General features: G+C 42.0%; 1 protein-coding gene across 2 annotated transcripts in view; it reads right to left on the reverse strand.

Annotated features, from left to right (window-relative positions):
• BBS12 (Bardet-Biedl syndrome 12) overlaps positions 1-18,657 on the reverse strand; it is a 24,560-nt gene continuing 5,903 nt past the window's right edge. For both annotated transcript variants that reach the window (XR_007629514.1, XR_007629513.1), the window contains 3 exons: positions 7,376-7,487; positions 4,542-4,635; positions 1-94 (listed from right to left, as the gene is read on the reverse strand). The gene's annotated coding sequence lies outside the window, so the exon portion shown is untranslated. The remainder of the gene's footprint in view (positions 95-4,541; positions 4,636-7,375; positions 7,488-18,657) is intronic.

The following is an 18,657-nucleotide window of genomic DNA, read 5'->3' on the forward strand; positions in this document are numbered from 1 at the left end:
TGCAGTTTATGAGGCAAAGTTTCTCTCTTTTAAGTATATATGCTTATTATTAAGTGCCTGGGAGTCTTCTTGCGTGGTCACTCCTTCGAAAATCCTGCAACAGAGGTTCAGCTTTTCATTTCATTTATCTTGCCAGTGACTTTATGACTTTATCAATATTTTTTTTGAAACAAAAGCTTATTTCTTCCCTCTTCATATTTTTTTTCTGGTGCAAATAGTAGAAAGAAACACATCAGTAATATAAAAAAAAATCTCCTCCCTATTACAAACCTCTTACAGTCTCCATTCCACTTCAGGAAAGTACTTCATTCCTCTAAAGCACCAGTGGACACTTGTTTATGTCTTCCTAAAATAAAATTTTCACAATATATGCTTAATCTGATTGTGGCCACAGATGGCCAAAACTTTGTTTTGGGCTGCCTTTACAAATGGTTGATGTTGGAAACATAACAGCCCAGCATGGCTGGAGATAAGAGAAGGAACAATCCAGTGAGGCCTTCGTTGGCAGTAAATCAAATTTGTTATGGTCCAAAATGATTGCACTTGGAAAAAGAACTGAACTGTCTAGAAGCACTGACGGCTGTTGCAGATGTAAGAGATGCAGCAGTGACCTCAGCCTTATGAGAAACGAGAAATAATGTTCTGAGGACAAATATTTATGGAGGTTAGAGTTCAGAATCAGCAAAGTCGCCCCTCTCCCTCTCTCTAATGTACATACAAACACATATACACACCCTTTCTCTCTGGAGTGCACATTATATAGAGTAATACCTCTAAATTAGCAAAATTACTCCAGGCTAAGAAAATAAACAATATCAATATAAAGATTGATAATGTACATTAAAAAAAAAAAAAAAAGGCAATTTAAAAAAGTAAGCTGCAATCAAACATCACGAACTCGAAGAATTTGAGTGAATATTGGATTTCAAAGAAATCCAAATTTATTAGGGTAAGAGATTTCCTTAGCAGGAAAAACCATAAAACCACATCCCTTTCCCACAGCATTGCATTATAACCACGAGATCATGATTTAGGTATTTATCCCTCCTGATCCCATGTCACTGGAAGGGTGGCAAAAAGTGTCCCAAAGTAACTTGGCCCCTGCTCAGGACTCAAGACACGTTTTGTTCTATCCTACGGGGTAAGGCAGTTACTGCAAATGCTTGGACACAGATCAGGAGATTACAGGGAAATCTTTTTTCCCGTAGTGGGGGGAGAATCAGCCCTGGAGAGGCAGATAAAGAAACGCAGCCAACGCCTGCCTGTGTGGTTGGTCATTTAGGAAACCCATTAACCCATCTGCTCAGAGCACACACAAACCCTTAAGAAGCTGGATCTCCACATAAACACGGAATAGTTGAGGTTGGAAAGCACCTCTGGACATCTGGTCCACCTCCCCCTGCTCAACCAGGGCCGCTTGCAGCAATTTTAACTCCAAACATTTCCACATCACCTACAAACCACTCCGAGTCAGAAATGTCTCTCTCACTGTGTGACACTTAGGAAGCGATCATGAAATAGCAAAAGTTGTGATATAGATTCTTCTTTATCTGCTTTTAAATTAGGTTCTTGTCTCAGACAGGTCAGGTGAGTCATAACTTCCATGTAGGTTAATTCTAGTTAAATTATTCACAGGACTGCAGTGAGAAATTAAAATACAGGTGGAAATGAGGAAAATGCTCTTTCTGCTCACTGGTGTGTTGTAGTACAAGGCCAAACCAACTTTGGGGAGGAATATAGCAAAGACAGACTATTCCCAAGGAACAGGAGTTACCACATCGTGCAGCTTTCATCATTTCACACTGAAGGGCAAGGAGAGATGAGATCAGCGAGATGTTACAAAAGGAAAAAAAAAAAAAGGTTATTTTACTACATCATGGATTTGGTTTCCACCAGTTGCTCAACTGAAATCTTGCCCTGCATTATTTCTGTAGGATGCATTAGCTGGCAGGTAGAAAACAGCAAGAATAAAGAAACAAACCCAAACCCCTTCACTCTTGGTAACAATCTGTACTGATAGTACTCCAGAAGGAATGTCACAACAACTCTCCCATTTGTTTTCTCTCTGTTTCAGGGCGGTTTCCATGGATCCCCAAACCTAGGCCCCACCGAAGGGTTCCCCAGAGCATAACACCCTGTAGCAGCAGGTCACAGACCAAGCATCACATGCAGAACACAGACAGAATTCCACTAGCACAGTCAACACGTTAAACCGCTTGCAAAGACAGTTTGCTGCTCAGAGTATCAGCACACCAGCATTTGAGACAGGAGAGAGGCCCTGGAATGCCTTTGGAAGCACAAATAAATTATGTGGTCCCTTGTGCTGAATTAGCCTTTAGTTCTAGGGAGGGAGAACTATCCCAAATGAGATTGAGGCAGTGTTCAGTGCTGGGGTGGATGTAGTTACTGCTCCACCACACCCCAATGCATCCATCCATGCAGCAACTAACTTAGGAGAAACACTCTGTGCAATTCCCCCCTTTCTCAGCTATGAAACCATCCCTATATGCCTGTAAGTTCCCCATTACTGCATCTCCTACAATCCATGAAGCTACAAGTACTGTAAGTGCAACTTAAGCCAACTGGCTCTTGTGAAATCCTGTTTGTTTCTTGGACAGACTCTCAGTGCAGTTCTTCGTGGTACTTTAAAAACCCGTAATCCTTTGTCCCCGCGCCAAAATGGAATTTGTTATCTGCCAAAAAATGACTTTCCCAACACTGCCCAGGCTATTATCTCAAAGCTGACCTGCAAAAATTAACTTCCAAGCATCTGGGAGGTTAAATTGCTCAGTGGGCTGTCTCCTTTTTATGCAAAAGCAATGCTCATTACATAAGAGTCGCTATTTAGTTTACATTCTTTTCCTCCTCAGGAAAAATTAGAGAATGGACAGCCTGCACAAACCACATTGTTACACCCTCATTAGCTTCATCATGTGCAGTCTTCCACTCAGCACTCCATGGAAATTTTGGGAGAATATGCCCATCTTTGAAAGCAACCTGGAGAGCAAAAAGGGTTTGTTTGCTCTACATGATCCTTATTCCAGTGGTAGGAAATAAAGGGTGAAAAGAAGCAAGAGCTACAGGTGCCATTATGAGTCTGAATGTTCTGTCCCGAAGCCTTAGTGGGCTGTTCCTGTTGTTAATCTGCCCCAATCTAAAACTCACAGATTTCCTATCCATGCCCTGTGGGGGAGCTGATCACTGGAGATAAAGCTGGACCCACTGGCTTTGCCATGGGCCACAATGACTCTGTGTCTTAAACAGCAAAAGGTTGTCCCCTGTGCCAGGCAGCAGTAGGGATCAATGTGTGCATGTTATCAGTGGATTTCAGTGTCTTCTGACAGCAGATGGAAGGGAAAGGCTGTGTAATCCCAGACCCAGGAATGAAAACCAGGACACTGAAATAGGCACAGACTCATCTTCCTTTCTCTTGGCTGCCCCACCCTCCACCCCCAGCCTGTCTCGTCTCCTCATCCTTTGTCCCCACCCTGTTCCCTTCCCTTTCCCTGCTGTCAGGCACAGGTTTCTAGCCTCTTTCTAAATCTTTCCCTAGCTCCTCATGCCAAGCTCTGTCCTCTGGACTCCTTTCCCTTTGCATCTCCCTGTGGCTCCCAGCCATGTGCTCCATAGCTGGGTTTGCTTTCCCCACTGCTGCTTAATCCCTGCCTCCTTTCTTCAAGTTCAAAGCCCACATCCTCATTTCCCAGCCAGTCCTCATAACCCTATAGCTCAGTTTTTCCATGGACTCTTCCATTTTCCTTTCCCCCAGCACCTTCCCTCCTCACGGTAGTTCCCAGCTCCCCACTTCATTCCCTGGCAGGGCAACAGTCTCCAATCCCATCGGATTGCCCATCACCTGCCTACGATCCTCAGCAACTGCAACCAATCCCAAACTCATACATTGTCTAGGAGTGCTTCACTGAAGGGAAAAAACCCAAAAATCCATGTGGCAAACTTTATTGCCAGAAGTGCTAAGGGCTCTCATCCTGACCAATTGCACACCTTGAGTCACTTCACCAAAGCCAACAGGTACCTTGTGAAAACAACATAAAAACTCAGCAAGCAAATAGTGATAAGAGCCCTTCCCTCAGAGGTCAGCAACTCAAATTCATTGCAATTAATGATGTTAACGAATTAACTGAATTTTAGTGCCTATATTTGTGCACACATATTATACATGCAGGGAGTGGATACAACTGAGTCCTCAAAAGTCTGTTTTGCAATATTCCCTGGGCATCGTGTCCAAGATGAACGCTGGATTTTAGCTGTTATTTCCATTCATAATTGAATGGCAATTTTTCAGACAGAATAGCTTTCATATTAAAATGACAGCAGTTTATGAATCAATTTACGGGCTTTGTCATCTAGTGATTCACTTCTTTTAAAACGACCGAGCTAACACTGATGGTTCCTTTCAGTGGGTTACGCACCACATTTTACGTCAGCTGCTCCTCTTGTGAACTTTTCCTTGCCTCAATTCCTTCCCCATTGTTGCACTTGCCACCGTTGTGGCCGGAATACAAACAAACAGGGAGACTCACCTCGGAGGTATTGGCCTCCTCTCATGACATCAGTGTGTGTGTAGGCCGTGCACGGGGCAGGCAGGGGTTAGTCACTCACACCATCTGTGTGGGCCTGGAGAAGGGAAGATGTCATCTGTCAGCTGGGGAGCTCACACACAACAGCAACAACGCGTGTGGAGCTGGTGGAACAGTCCAGAGACAAGATCCTTGCTCGTTTTTACGGATGTTAAAAAAAAAAAAATATATATAAAAAAAACAATCTGCGGTGGGATAATGTGAGTACAAGAAAGTGATGAAACGTTCTTTTCAGGGTTTTACTTCCCACAGGAGTAAACCTGTTGTCTTCCCTGCCCTCTCTGAAGCCACGATGCTGTTCCTTGGCAGGGGACACCATGCCAAGGAAAAGGCTGGATGCATAGTTAGCAGCTATGGAAGTCTGCGTGCAAAGGAAGAACAGGATGTGCACAGGATGGATCCCTGGGCTACCTCACCTATTTGGCTGGAATTTTTAACAACATCACTTTTTACTCACACCCTTCAAATAGCACCTCTCCACTGACTTCCTTGGCAGCCATCTCAAGGGGTTATTTTTAGTGCAATACAGATGACAAGCAGATGAAGGCACCAAAATATTTTTACCTACAGCACTTGTGTGTTTCCCAAGAAAAGCGTATCAGGGTCTTTACAGCCCTGCATCAAATTACTTCATCTCATGCTGGACAGAATTCCTCTAATTTTCACTAGCAGGTCTCTGGTCACAATGCCTACCATCACAGACACTGTGAGATGACGCCAATGCCACATCAACTATTTCATTTTTATTAAGGATATTTGCAGAGATGACTTTCAAGAGCAATTAATTATTCCAACCTCCTTTTCACAGTGGTACCAAGTAGCCCAAAAATCATTATTAGTTGCTGAACTATTGTTCTCCTTTCTTCCTTATAAACTGTTTGCTGCCTTTTTGGACTTTTCTTTTTCTTTTTTTTTTTTAAACTATTTAGCTATTTCTTTTCAGATTAAGAACATGATCTCATGCACAAATTTATTATTGAGCACAGTTATTTTTATGGAACACTGGGGTTTTTCCTAGTGGCTGGTTTCACCGCAGAGACACAGCTGAGAATAAATACTTTCCCCAGCTGTGGCTGTGGAATGGAGAGCAGAACGGAGCAGCAGAGAACCGTGATCTTCAGCAAACAAAAGAACAGGGAATTCTGAGGGAGGAGAATGCAATCTGTCCTCTCATCCCAACAGCCACCTGAAGGGGAAGGTGAACCTGCTGAGTACAGACCAAAGAGCCTTTCCTCGTATTTTTTCTTTAAGCACTTGAGCCAACCCTTTGCTGCATCTAAATTGTGTGCTCTGGTTTCTAGAAGTCTCCAGGCTCCATAAAGGCAAAGAGATGAGACAGTTTAAAGTATCACAGCAAAGCTCTCAGGAGCTCGGGACAGGAGAGCAGGAAGAAGTATTTATGAGAAGAAGTGGAAAATAAAATGTAAGGAACGAGTTACTGCCAATGAGTGTTTCCTCCTGAGCCTATAAGAAACATAAAATCAGGTTAATCGTCTAATAAAATCTGGGATTTTATTAAACAAGCAGTTCAACTATTATTTTGAACCAACTTGACTCCATGTTTAATGAAGCCTGGCTGGTGCCACACGACTGGCAGGCACTCACAAGTAGTGAGTGTTTCAGAAATGAACCTATTTGGGAGCTCCATTTAAAACCTTTTCCAAGCTTAGGGGACGTTTACAATTAAATTCATGTCACTGGAGTTGTTGGCTCGATGACAAACCTTTTCTGTCACTCTTACCTTCAACACCTTGAGCATAGCCTTCTAGAGAAGGTTATTACATATTAATATAAAATTAATATTTTAGGGTATCTCTATTTTGCCTACAGTTTTAAACAGTTGATTCCCAGACATCTCCCATGGTCTCCAAGTTAAGAACCAATAAAACATCTCAGCACTCTAGAACTGGAGTCAATTCAGGCCTCAATCCAAATCCCTTAAAAATCCATTGGACAATTTTAACAGATGATGGTAGCCATTGTTTTAATTTAAGACATTTGAGTTCCCAGCCAGCTCTCACTAGAAATCCTGGCTCCATGTATCACATATGTGAAACTGCCTGGGTCTAGGGCATGCAGTAAGGACAAGTGAGTAGAGATGTGACAGAAATAATGAAGTGATTTGTGTAGAAAGATAAAAAAAAAAGGCATAATTTGTAGCTTTATCCAGCTTTTTTTTTTTTTTTTTTTAATGCAACTGTAAATACTTAGCAGATGGAAGTAATTTTTCTGAAAAGAGGAAGAAAAAGAGGCCCCTGAAATTTTATGAAGGGGTAAACACATGGTTTTTGGCTGCCACATGCCCGGGACACACCACCAAATTCCTAGGGGTCTAGGAAAAAAGCTGCAGCATGTGTGTTACTATCTTGCATGTTAGGAGGCAACAGAGGTGAATAGTTTCGGTTGTTAGAAGCAGGAAAGCTACCTTTGTTCTTCCATTCACATACAAAATAGATCAGCACTGAATAGTCTCTAATATTTTTACTTCAGTTTCTATCTGTCAGCTTTCTGTACTGCCTTTAAAGAAAAGATTAGCCTATATTACAATGCTTGGATCACTACCACATGGGGATAATTGAAAGCACAATTCCATTACCTCTCAGACACGAGGCTTTTTTCCAGGATGGTTACATGCAAGAAAAGCAAACCATGCTGTAAGGAATGGGATGAAAAGACTGGAACAAACTGCATGCAATTATCTTTGGAGACCAGCTGGGATTGGCCAGAATTCAGATGTGGTACAAAGGAGCGTAAAGGAAGGAGTTGCATTTGCTTACCTCGTGTCTGAATTTGATCTATTGCTTTTAGCATAAAAAAATAAAAAAGCAGTGGTACTGGGAGCAATTTAGCTGCTCTGTTGCTTTTAGTTGAACTGTCGTTTACTTCAACCTGCAAGAGATTGAGAGCAGAACGTTTAAGAAATTCCCCAATTTTAAAAACCAGTATCTTCAATACATTACAAAGCAGAGGCAGGGCAGAGAGGTCCGACCTCAACCACGTCTGAAAGAAAACCCAAACTTCACTGAGATCTTTGCTATGAAACTTGAGTGGAATGGGGATTAAGGTTCTAGGCCACAAGAGGAAAATCACATGTAATAAAACAACACTGCACTTTTCCAAACTAGTATAAGAAAAATTTACTGGAGTGTGCTTCCAGTTCTTTAAGACAGGCCAACCAAAACTTGCTGGATAAAAATCCTTACAAATGTGTAGGAATCTGCAGCAGCATTCAGAATGAGCCCAGCTCAGAGGAGGGTTCCACACAGCAAACAAGCGACATTCCTGTTGTTGAAATGCATGAGATGGGTTTTCTTTCTCTGGAACACGTTTTATGACTTTCAAATCAATCTATTCTCACTAGAAATGACCCCATCTTCACTGGCCATAAAATATAATCTCACAATGTTGCTTTCTAAGGGAAATAATTTGTCAGAAAGGAGAAAGAACTACCTGTAGACACAGTAATTATTGCCAGCCCTTTCCCAGGATGCAGCTGCCATTCACCTGGCACTGGAACCACTCTATAGGTCAGTGTAAAGATACAGCCCTAACAGCTCATTTTAATCTCCCTTTTCTCCACTATTGCCCTTGTCAATCTTCAATTCCCAGTTGTTAGGAAAGGAAGAGATCTTTGCCTCCTGGGACTGCAGGCACAGCCCATGGAAAGCAGAAGCAAGCAAAAGTCTCGTTGTACACCCAATTCCCTCCCCAAGACAGACAGACATCATGTTTTCAGATGAGACACAACCCCGTCACTCCACAAAACAAAAAAATACTTTTTTTTTTTTTTTCCAAGTGCATGACACAATGGAGGAAGGGGGTTAGTGCTGAGGGTAAATTCCAAACAGCTCGGCATGTTTTCCTAGATTGTCTCTTACATAACCCCCAAAATCCAGTCTCCCACCAGCTGGGAGCAGAGGGGAGTGGGTCGGGAGCTCACTGACAACACCAGGCACATGTGCACACACACACACAGAGCCACCACACACACGAGGCCACAGGAATTAGCTAGTCCACTGCAAATGTCAGCCAATTTATGTAATATCCTTTTACTCAGCATTTCTTATTCACTGGAGAGCTAAGAAAAAAAATCTCAATAATTTTGTTAACAGTCTCTGAAGAATTGGAAGTGGGGGAAGTCAGTCAGATTCACAGTCTCTCTCTCTCCAGTCACTGCTGTTGTTGGCTGCTCCCACAGTCTGTACGTTACTTCAATTAAATAACCAGCTCACAAGCAGGTATTTATTTCATAACAGCCACCAATGGAATTGGTGTTAACAAGTTCTAATCGTTATTTACAGCAGCTGTTGTTTTAAGTTGACTAAGCACAACAGCTCTGGGCTGCTGCTGCTCATGCCGTCCCACGAGGCACACAGAACTCTTATTTCAGACGGTAGAGAGCCAGAAAATACAGCCCAGCTGACAGCACTGCTAAGGCTCGCTGATTTCACACACCTTAGGACACAAAGGAAGAGCTGAGAAGTGGGAGGGAAGTATGGACAGACTGGATATCGAGAACAGCAATTATTCCCCCAGCCTACTTTTTCTAGCGAAGAAATACACTGGTGGTATCTTTCCACCACCTTGAAACAGGACCAAGAATCTCACCTGTGCACTGCTTGGGAGTTGCACAGTTGGAAAATGGTGAAATACGACCTTTGTTGCTACACTACATTACCTTTCTACTATTACTTTTAAATTACTTCCATTTCAGAGCTCTAATTTCCTGTTCTTCCTTGGAGAGGGTGCAGTAATGAGCTGTTATTTTCTAAAAAGGGCAAGAAAGCAGATTTTCTATTCATAACAAACGAAATTTCAGTTAATTGGCTTACAACGAGACATGAGAGCTGCTATAACCAAAGTAAAGCTTACAATGCACATCAGGACAGAATGCTGAAATTAAATCATGTCCCTTCACAGGTATTGAAAACAATCTGAAACACAATTCAAGGTTAAAGGGCCAAAACCAAGTACAGGAATTCACAATGACATACACGGTCTCTATTTCTGTAACGATGTCATAAGGGAAAAACAAAACCTGGGCTCAGCAAGCACAAAAGCTTGAATTCTTACATTTATTGCAGTGCTTGTGTTTACCATAGACATCTTTGTTGGCTTTGACTTTTGTCCACAGAAAACTCACCTGATGAGCCTTCCCTTAAAAGCCTCTGGTTTATGCTCATCCTCAAAGCACAAAATTCAGTTTTTCCTATTCAAAATGTCTTAGTAACTGATTACTTATTGAAAATTATATATTTATATATAAGGGAGAGGATTTTTCTTTTGTTTTAAATTATGAGGGTTCCAGAAATTGTGTTATGTTTGGTGCACTATTTTGTACCTAACTGGTCAAACCGTTTTCTTGCAGCTACTTTGAACCTCCACGAGGAACTAATTTGTTTATTCAGTCTCATGATTAATCTGACCTTCATGAAGAAATTTTCTTCTGAAGGCTTTTGTTTTATCATAGTCATCTTCAATTCTTAGGAATACTTCTGGTTTTGATGGAGAAATATCGATTTCACATATGGATCTAAGCACTAAAGCTGAGGGTAACATTTTTCTGTGAAAGGGCACGTGGAGAAAAAAATAATCTGGTTTACATGAAAAAATTGTTCAGCAATAACCTTAAACATTGTGTCATTGTCCATTTCATTTATTTACAGGGTTCTTTCTCTGGCTTTTCTTTTCAAGTAACTAAAGTTTCCATTTGCTACTCTTGCTCCTCTTGGAAATACAGCAGTAAATGCTAACATAAGTTTTTCTTACAAATACTTAATGACTGTGCTGAAAGCGTTTTTACCTCCAGCAGGTCCCAAGAGCCATCAGATCCAGTCTGGCTTAAGGGTTCTGTCTATCATTAAAAGCAAACTGCTCCTTTAGATAAAAGTAAGAAATGAGGAAGTATTAGAGACTTGTAAGTGCAAAAAGATTATGTCTCCCCATATCATTGTCAGTGAGTCTTGATTTAAATTAATATGAACTGAATATACCAGTTTCTAGAACAAAGAAATAAGCAGAGGTCTGATGGATTTTTATATTCATCCTGAATTTGTTTGAGAGATGTTTAATTTGTAATTATATCATGCTGGCTGAATGCTTAGTTGTGTTATGGCTCTCTTCCCAGAGATCCTCGTGGATGCAGCTTTTAACAATTCCTGTGTGTTTCACAGATGGTCTGTATTTGCCTTTTGCTTTATTTATTATTTTTAAAAATACCCAAAACCACGCTAATTGCAAGATTTAAAAATGAAAACAAAAAGCAATAATGACAGTGGAGCAGTTTTAGGCTTCAGGTGGTTACTTTGGTTACTTGTCTCCAAAATTTCTTGTGGAACTAAATTGCTTCAGATTACTTCAAAGTCTGCAGCATATAGATCATATCGATCTCTAATTATAGTTTGTAGTATCAGCAATATGTAATTAATGCCTTCAGAATGATGTTTGCATTTTCAGTGACATTTCTTTTACAGGACTGGCGTGTCCTGATTGATTGCAGAAAAATCACAAGTAGCCCTAGTTCTTCTCAGAAGCAAACACCGGGCTCTTGATCCCAAATATTTAGTATTTGAGGATGTTGTGGAGTTTGGCTTTAAGTCCCTCACTTTCCTGCCAATGTCAAATGTGATTCAAATCTGAGTTAATTTTCTCATCTGTTGCACAGTCCCATCTGTTCTCACAGGACAGCAGAATACAGAGGGGACTGGAAGAAAATAAGCTGGAAGAATTCCTGCACCTGGCACATCCGAAAGGATTTAAGAGGCCAAATCAGATGACAAGGCCATCATCTCGATATTAATCCCTTCCTTCCACGCACATTTTGCAGGCCCAGGAAGAATTCCCTCTTTCCTAGACTTTTCATGCAAAAAGCTGCTCATGTAGAGACCACCTCTGCTGCAAAGGAGATGCTGTTTGACTGTCCTGTCATTAATGAACAGGAAATTATCAGCTAATAAAAGCTGGTGACACAGTAAAGCAAACCCAGACTAAATCCTAGACCACTTATGACTCCTTCCCAGCAAGTTTAATTTCTGTGGAATTTTTGCTATTGTTCTCAACGGACCACAAAGAGAAAACTCGGGCTGTGATCAGCAGTGGTTTCAGGGCAAATAGAAAGGAGTAAATAAATGCCACAAAGAATCTTTCTTAGGCTGCTGGCAACAGCACAGCTACAAAAATAGCCTCTGCTTGGGCCGGTCCAACAGATGGGCGGCACCCAGGTGGAACAAATGACACACCAAACAACAGACAGTCTCTCACTCCATCATATCTGACCCCAAAGTAATGACAAAGCTCAGGTTTAAGGATGAAATTACTGTCCTCTGCCATGCACATTGTTCTAAGTCATCCCACGTACATTTAGAGACATAGGTACAGTACAGGTGCTGTGATATAAGGGTTTTATCTTCATTACTTTAACCTAAGGGCATTACAGTAAGGCAAGTCTGCAGCTGAGTTTCCTGCACAAAATAAACCCTTTCTGACCTCTCTGTAAAGCAGATATTTTGTTGCAAAAAAAAAACCAAGAGGAGGGAAGATTAGAAGTAGTTCCATTTGAAAACAAAACACAAGGGAGGAATGAAGTGCAGTGCAAGAAAAGAGAGAGAGGCTGAAGGTAAAGTTACCTCAGCAGACTCACCTTGCTTCTGTCTTTACAAAGAGGCATCAGCAGAGCAATGCACCTGGGCTTTAAAAATGAATTTACAAGGGCTGCATGCAAGGGGGAGGGCAGCCCCATGGTACTGTGGGTCCCACAGGGTCAGGGACAGACATGGAGCCTGACAGTTGATTTATCTGATGATTATCAATGGCACAGTGCAGAGTATTTTGCAGAATGAGGTCCTTTACTGGGCCAGATCCTGCAAGGCAGGGACATTTTAAACGAGGCTGGATCCCTTCAGTTAGAAACAGAGTTAAACCCAGTGGAATTCCCGAGATGTGGAGCCAGGTAACCCTCAAGAGCTGGTTTTAAAGCTAGGATATTTCAAAAAAAGACCGTTTTCCATCCAATATCACAAAAGGGAAACAAGCAAGACCAAAATAATGTCTCACCGATTTTATTTTATGTATGAATCAACTAGTCTAAAGGAAATACTACCTTCTTTGAGTAGGAGCATGGAAGAGTTCAAGGATACAGTATGTATTTTTAAAGAAAAACCTAATACACATGTTTGGAAAGGAAAAGGACAAGACTTAAGCTCCTGGCAGTATTTGCAGACATCCACAGACATTTTGAATAGAGGTATTCTTCTGGGGGCTTTCACCTTGTCTGAAGGTTTTGTACTTGTTCCAGGTCTTGAACTGTTTATTACATTTTAGAAAGTCAAGTTATTCTTTCCTACTGCACTGCAAACGAGAACATTACTCTTGCTAATTTTGGGGACTCGAGAGCAAACAGAGCAGAGGAAGGGCCAGACACAGATGAAAGCACAATTCTAAAAAAGCAATTTAAGTTTCCACTTAAAAAAAATAAATAAATAAAAAAGAGCACAACCAAAACAACCCCAACAAACCCAAACAGAACAAGCAAGGATTTTCCTCAAACCTGCAGCAGCAAAGTCTGTTCATTTTCTGCTTGCAATATTAAAACCACTGCTGTCAAATATGCCTGAGCCAGCACTGCATCACATCCGTGATACAGGAAACAGGACAAGGGGCAACTTCTAATGCCTTTGTCAGAAAAAGACAAATAGACAGAGATTCCACACTGGAGATTAATATTAAAGCCACAAATAAAGAGATCACATGTAAAGTAAACAATTGCAGATTATGGGAAATTCTTTCAGAGAGATGTTAGAAAGAATCAGTGAAACTCAAAACCCCCACACATATCCTGAGGTCTTGTTTCATTTCCAAGGTATTTAAAAGGATGACATTCATTCCATCCTGCCAGCTTGTATGTGGAGGAAGTGTTCTGCTCCACTGAGTTTACAATGTATGTTCTATGATTACTCATAGCTCTGCCTGGCACGTTATAACTACTGTGGTTTAATCTTCAGCCTATATTCCAAAAAAGAGCTACTGTGTTCACTGTCAAAGTTTACTATTACTCTCTCCAAGAACTACCCTGTTCTAGATGTTACCCTTAGGGAGCCCAGACTTGTGGGAATTCTGTACCAAGCAATGCAGAAGGATTTTTGACAAATTCCAACAGCTTTGTCAGGTTTGGAAACGAAAGAAATGTCTTTCAAGGTGAAGAAGCCAAATCTTAAATGACATCAAACATTCCCTCATTCATTGTTATAATAATTTTGACTCCCAATTGTTACCCAAGGCATCATTTTGTCACATACCACGTGAACTGAGTAAAGAGTTTCTTCTTTACAGAGTCTACAGTTTTAAAGGTTAGAAACAGATTGACAGACCTGGATATGACTGTTTCCAAAGCTGATCATTCTCCTTAAGTGCCATTTCCTGCAGGAGACATCCTTTAACTTAGAGATGATGGGCTCTTAATCCTCATCAAATTCTTCAGTGTACAGCACGGTTTAACCTACTGCATCTCTGAAGGAAACATTTTCCACGTTATCATTAACCACTTGTCATTGCTATTTGAGCTTAATAGAGGTTCATCTGAGAAACAGGGGCTTTTAATGAAGGTTGCACTCCTCATCAACACCGGCAGTCCTCAATTTTACATTTCTCACCACTAAGAAATGATCAGAAACTCACCCTTTAGCAAGATTTAGAAGAGGGAGAAAGGATGATCGTGGTTTTGCAATAACCTTTTTCTTAGGGACCAACTCCCCAAAGCCACAGAAACTCCACTGATGTTTTTAATGAAAAAAAGGGATTGGTTCCTGTATTAATTCATGACCAAAGTATGATTTCCCCTTCCCCTCTGGTCTCCTGAGAACAACATATCAGCAAAATAACATCTTGTCGCACATGCGCAGCAGCAGCAGCATCTGTGAATTCTCACTGAAGAACTGAATTTGTGGTAGTGCCTCATAGCAACACATAAACCAGAACAAAAACAGCTTTTAAAAGAAAATCCAATTCATAACAAACCCTACTTCAGCTTGTTATCTGAGATGGACGCGAGTGTTTGAGGGAGGGCAGGGAATGGAACATCCTAATTTGTACAATGGCTCCTCTCATCATGGCCGAGTGGTAAATTCCAAGTGTCACGTTGTAGGGCAGCCTACAGTCCTGTTTTACAGGTGAGCAAACACAGCTAATTCAAACAGCACCTCCTGGCACAGGCCAGTCACATACTTTTAAATTAGCTCCTGTATTTTTGGAAGACCTTTCTACAGCAGTTTAATAAGTCTGTTTAATAATGAGACTCAAACAAACAAGAGACCCTGGATCTCCTCCAGCTTCTCCTGGCCTTGAAAAGCCTCTCTTCTTCCACAGTTTCACTGGTGGTATGAATGGTTGTGAGAGCCATCTGGGAGGCTGGAGGTCTTCCTCAAGTTCTGTTGGAAAACAGTCCTGAGCACCCACCACTGGAGCTGAGATCAGAGAGTCATTGCCATATTACCCACGGTACCCCACCCCATGTATAGCACTTACTGATCTCACAATTACATCTGGCAACTCTGTAGAGACTCCTTACAGCACTGCTGTTGTGTCTGGGATGCCAAACAGAATAACTGCATAGCCAGGGGCACACATAAAACCATTTTTCAAGTTAACTGCTTGGCACTTCAGATAAACAAAGATAGATTTGGGCTTCCTTTCCAGTAAAGCTCTCTTATTGCCAATTATATCAGAGTTTCCTGGCCTCTGGCAGCACTCGGCTAAACAGCTCCAGAAAGCAAGTACCCCTGAAGCAGGGTTTGGATGACACGGTTGGGATGGTTATTTAAACAGTGTTTATATAAACTGAGAGATGAAGGGAGTGAGAAGTGAAGTTCTGAACACTGACTGCCTCCTTACCCTGAGCAAGGCACACTCAAGGAACTGGAATAATGTCACATTAGGAGGACTTTGCCAGTTAATTAACTGACCTAATCAATATATTTGTATTGCTGCAGGTGTACTAGTCTAGTTTTCATCACTGTAGGGAATCAAAGACATTCCACAGTGATACGGAATTTTGCAGATGGAATTGTGTTCAGTTCCCCTAAAACAGTATGTGCATGGTATAGACAGATCTTTGAGCTGCAGCCCACAGACAGAACTGCAAATGCAAGTGGAATACAGGAATTAATACAAGACACAGTTCCTTCCAGTCTACTGGAGGGATTGCTGTTCTTTGAAAAAATTTACTGATTTACTGATAATAGGTAGTTATTCTGAAAAAGGAGGTATTTTGATGGTTTTCTCTGACATAAACAGGAGATGAACAGATAAATGTTCTACTCCAGGACTGTATGACCAGACTACAGGTTAATGTTGCTAAGTGACAAACTGCCTGTTCTGCTCTAGAATGCATGTACATATGCAGACATATAAATAACATTAATTGTATACAATTCCTCTGGAGTTCTTCTGGTTCTCCAGTACAAACAAATAGGGGGTTTCCATTGTTTGTTTTTGTTTTGTTTTTAAGTTTAGTCAGTGAAAGCAGTGACTCAGATCACACCGACTGTGTTATTTTTAGTCACCTCTCCAAATCTGCAATGCTGGTTAAATATTTGGTCTCAAAACACAGCAGACAAAAGTTGTGAACAGCACTAACCTACTGATCCTACTGATTTGAGCTGGAATAAAAGACAGCCAGGGGCCAGTCCTCCCATTACTTCTAAATAAAAACTGCATGCTATCTTTACTACTCTGGCACTAATGAAAAAATAATCCTATTGTTTGGAGCAGCACTTGGTCCCCAAGGAAAGGATTCCTTTTCATCTAAACAGTTCTTTGTTTTGAATCTCTGCTAGGCAAGGAAACCAAATACAGGCCTTGGTTTCCCCTTCCCAGGAGCTCTTTCACCATCTCTCTGTGCATGATCCTGGCCCAGCCCCTTCTTTCCACCCCTCTGAAAAGCACTCAAGGATTCCTCCCAAACGTGGCTCACCATGGGAACACGGGGCTGCTGGGGATGGTGCTGGGGAGCTTAAATGTGACACAAAGCCACTCCCCAAGGACCATCAGGGGCCTGATGTGGAAGGAGAAGTTGGGGAATGATTATTTCCCTCCACTCGGGGAAGCATTTCTGCCCCAAACCGTCCCTGTCCCTACAAAGTTTTCAGGAACGTAATGCAACAAACTGAATCCCAGTACTCACAGCAAACCATCACTGAAATGCAGCTCAAAACACCACTGAGGGTGGTTTTCAAATACCTACAGAAATGGACATTACCAGCAGAATAAACAGGTAGGAAGCCAAAATACAGAGGACTGTGTTCTTTCCTTCCTTCCACCATTCACTATCAAACCCGGTCTCTAGTTTGTGCACATACCTGAGCTGTTCTCTCCCTTCAACTGTGCTGAAATCATCCCTGTGGATGGCAGTTCTTGGAGCTGCCTTAACACATCACTTTGAAAGAAAAAAATCTTGGTCCTGCAGCTTTGCAATAAATGGTGAATTAATGCAGCAATGCTGGTGGCAAGTGGCAGAATTTAGTCTGTGATTTTTGATATTTCCAAATTATGTCATACAAACCAAGCTCTAACTGTGCTGGTGTGGAATTGTCTCAAAAGGATTGCTGATCTACGGAGAGAGAGGAATAAAACTGGAATATACTCCCTCTGCTTCCAAGTGCTATGAGTAAGTGACACTTCTGCAAGTGGCTGTGAGAAAAGAGCTGTAGGAAAACAACAATTTAAGGCTCCCTGTCAGTTTGCCTCATACAAATTGTAAGGCCTTGTAGTGAGCCTCTGTTACTCCCAGAAATGCCTGTAGTGCACAGCAGTCCAGGTTCCAGGAACAGCAAGCCCTTCCTTGAAGGAGCAGCTCAGTGACACTGGAGGATGGCACTGTCACATAGCAGGGCATTCTAGAGTTTAAACACAAAAAAGATTTTAAACCCCCACCCAAAACATAAAAATACATTTAATTCACTTGATACCTGGTAGAGTTGGTTCAACTCCTCTAGATGTCCTGCCTGAGTTGGTTATGGGAAGCCAACCTGCTTTTCATGGAAGAAGGTCTTTCATGGAAGAACGATCTTTTGCTGATGATGAAAGTGATGGGATGACTCAGGTCTGCCAGTCCTCCTCGTGAGCAGGGCTGAAAATTTCACGTCACTCCATAACTTTTCTCCTAGATTAGATTCCCCTTTCCACCTCTCTTCCCATTAAGAGAAAGGAAAATGTTCTGCCAGCCTCTCCAGCAGCTCTGGCCTGGGCTATCAGCAGGAGGTCAGTACAAATAAGCTGTCTTGACTCTCCTAACTCTCTTGTGAGCTCAAGTTTTCTCCTCCAGCTCTCCCTCCTCCATAACTACCTTAACTTTTCCAGCTCCCAGTCTCCCCCAGTCATTCCTTTGTCTACCTGGGGACCGCTGTCTCCTACATTTCCCAGCTCACATTTTTCAGTAGACCTGAAGCAGGCAAACTATCAGGTGCCTCTTGACAACAACTGATCAACCAGGCTGTCAGCCCTTATCAAGCCAGGATTTGAAGGCAGGCTGTGCCCCCTAGGCTGGCCCAGCTTGGGACAAGGGTCTTGTTGCTATGATTAAGCCCTCCACTACATTTCAGGAAATCCTCAAAGAGCAGAGGCCTAAAAAATTGGCCTTAGAAAGAGAAACATTAAATAAAATGTCATCAGCCCTAAACAGAAGGAGGAGTGAGCTGAGAATGATCACACCAGGATGCAAGGGAGAAACAAGGCACCTGACTAGGATTTGGTTTTAGCAGGGAGCGAGACACTGCCAGCGCCTTGGGACGATCCTTTCCCTGAAATCTCTGCCATTTCCCAATGTCCCAAGCACCTCGCATGTAAAAGCTTAGCCCTTCCATCACAGCATGCTCTACACAAACAGCCTTTGTGAACAGAGGAGGAGCCTCTGCCTGGCAGAAGCCGAAATCGCCCGTGGCAGATGTTGAAATCATTCCCGACGTCGAGTGCCACGGCACACACGCACAGGATCTCCATTCCAGGTTGCAAAGAGGTTTAAGGGATTTGAGGCTGAGGAAGTACATTGTAGTAGTGTATTGTACTCCAA

This window comes from Myiozetetes cayanensis, unplaced genomic scaffold (assembly GCF_022539395.1).
Source record: "Myiozetetes cayanensis isolate MyiCay16 unplaced genomic scaffold, myiCay2020 scf24, whole genome shotgun sequence".
NCBI classification, from domain to species: Eukaryota; Metazoa; Chordata; class Aves; order Passeriformes; family Tyrannidae; genus Myiozetetes; species Myiozetetes cayanensis.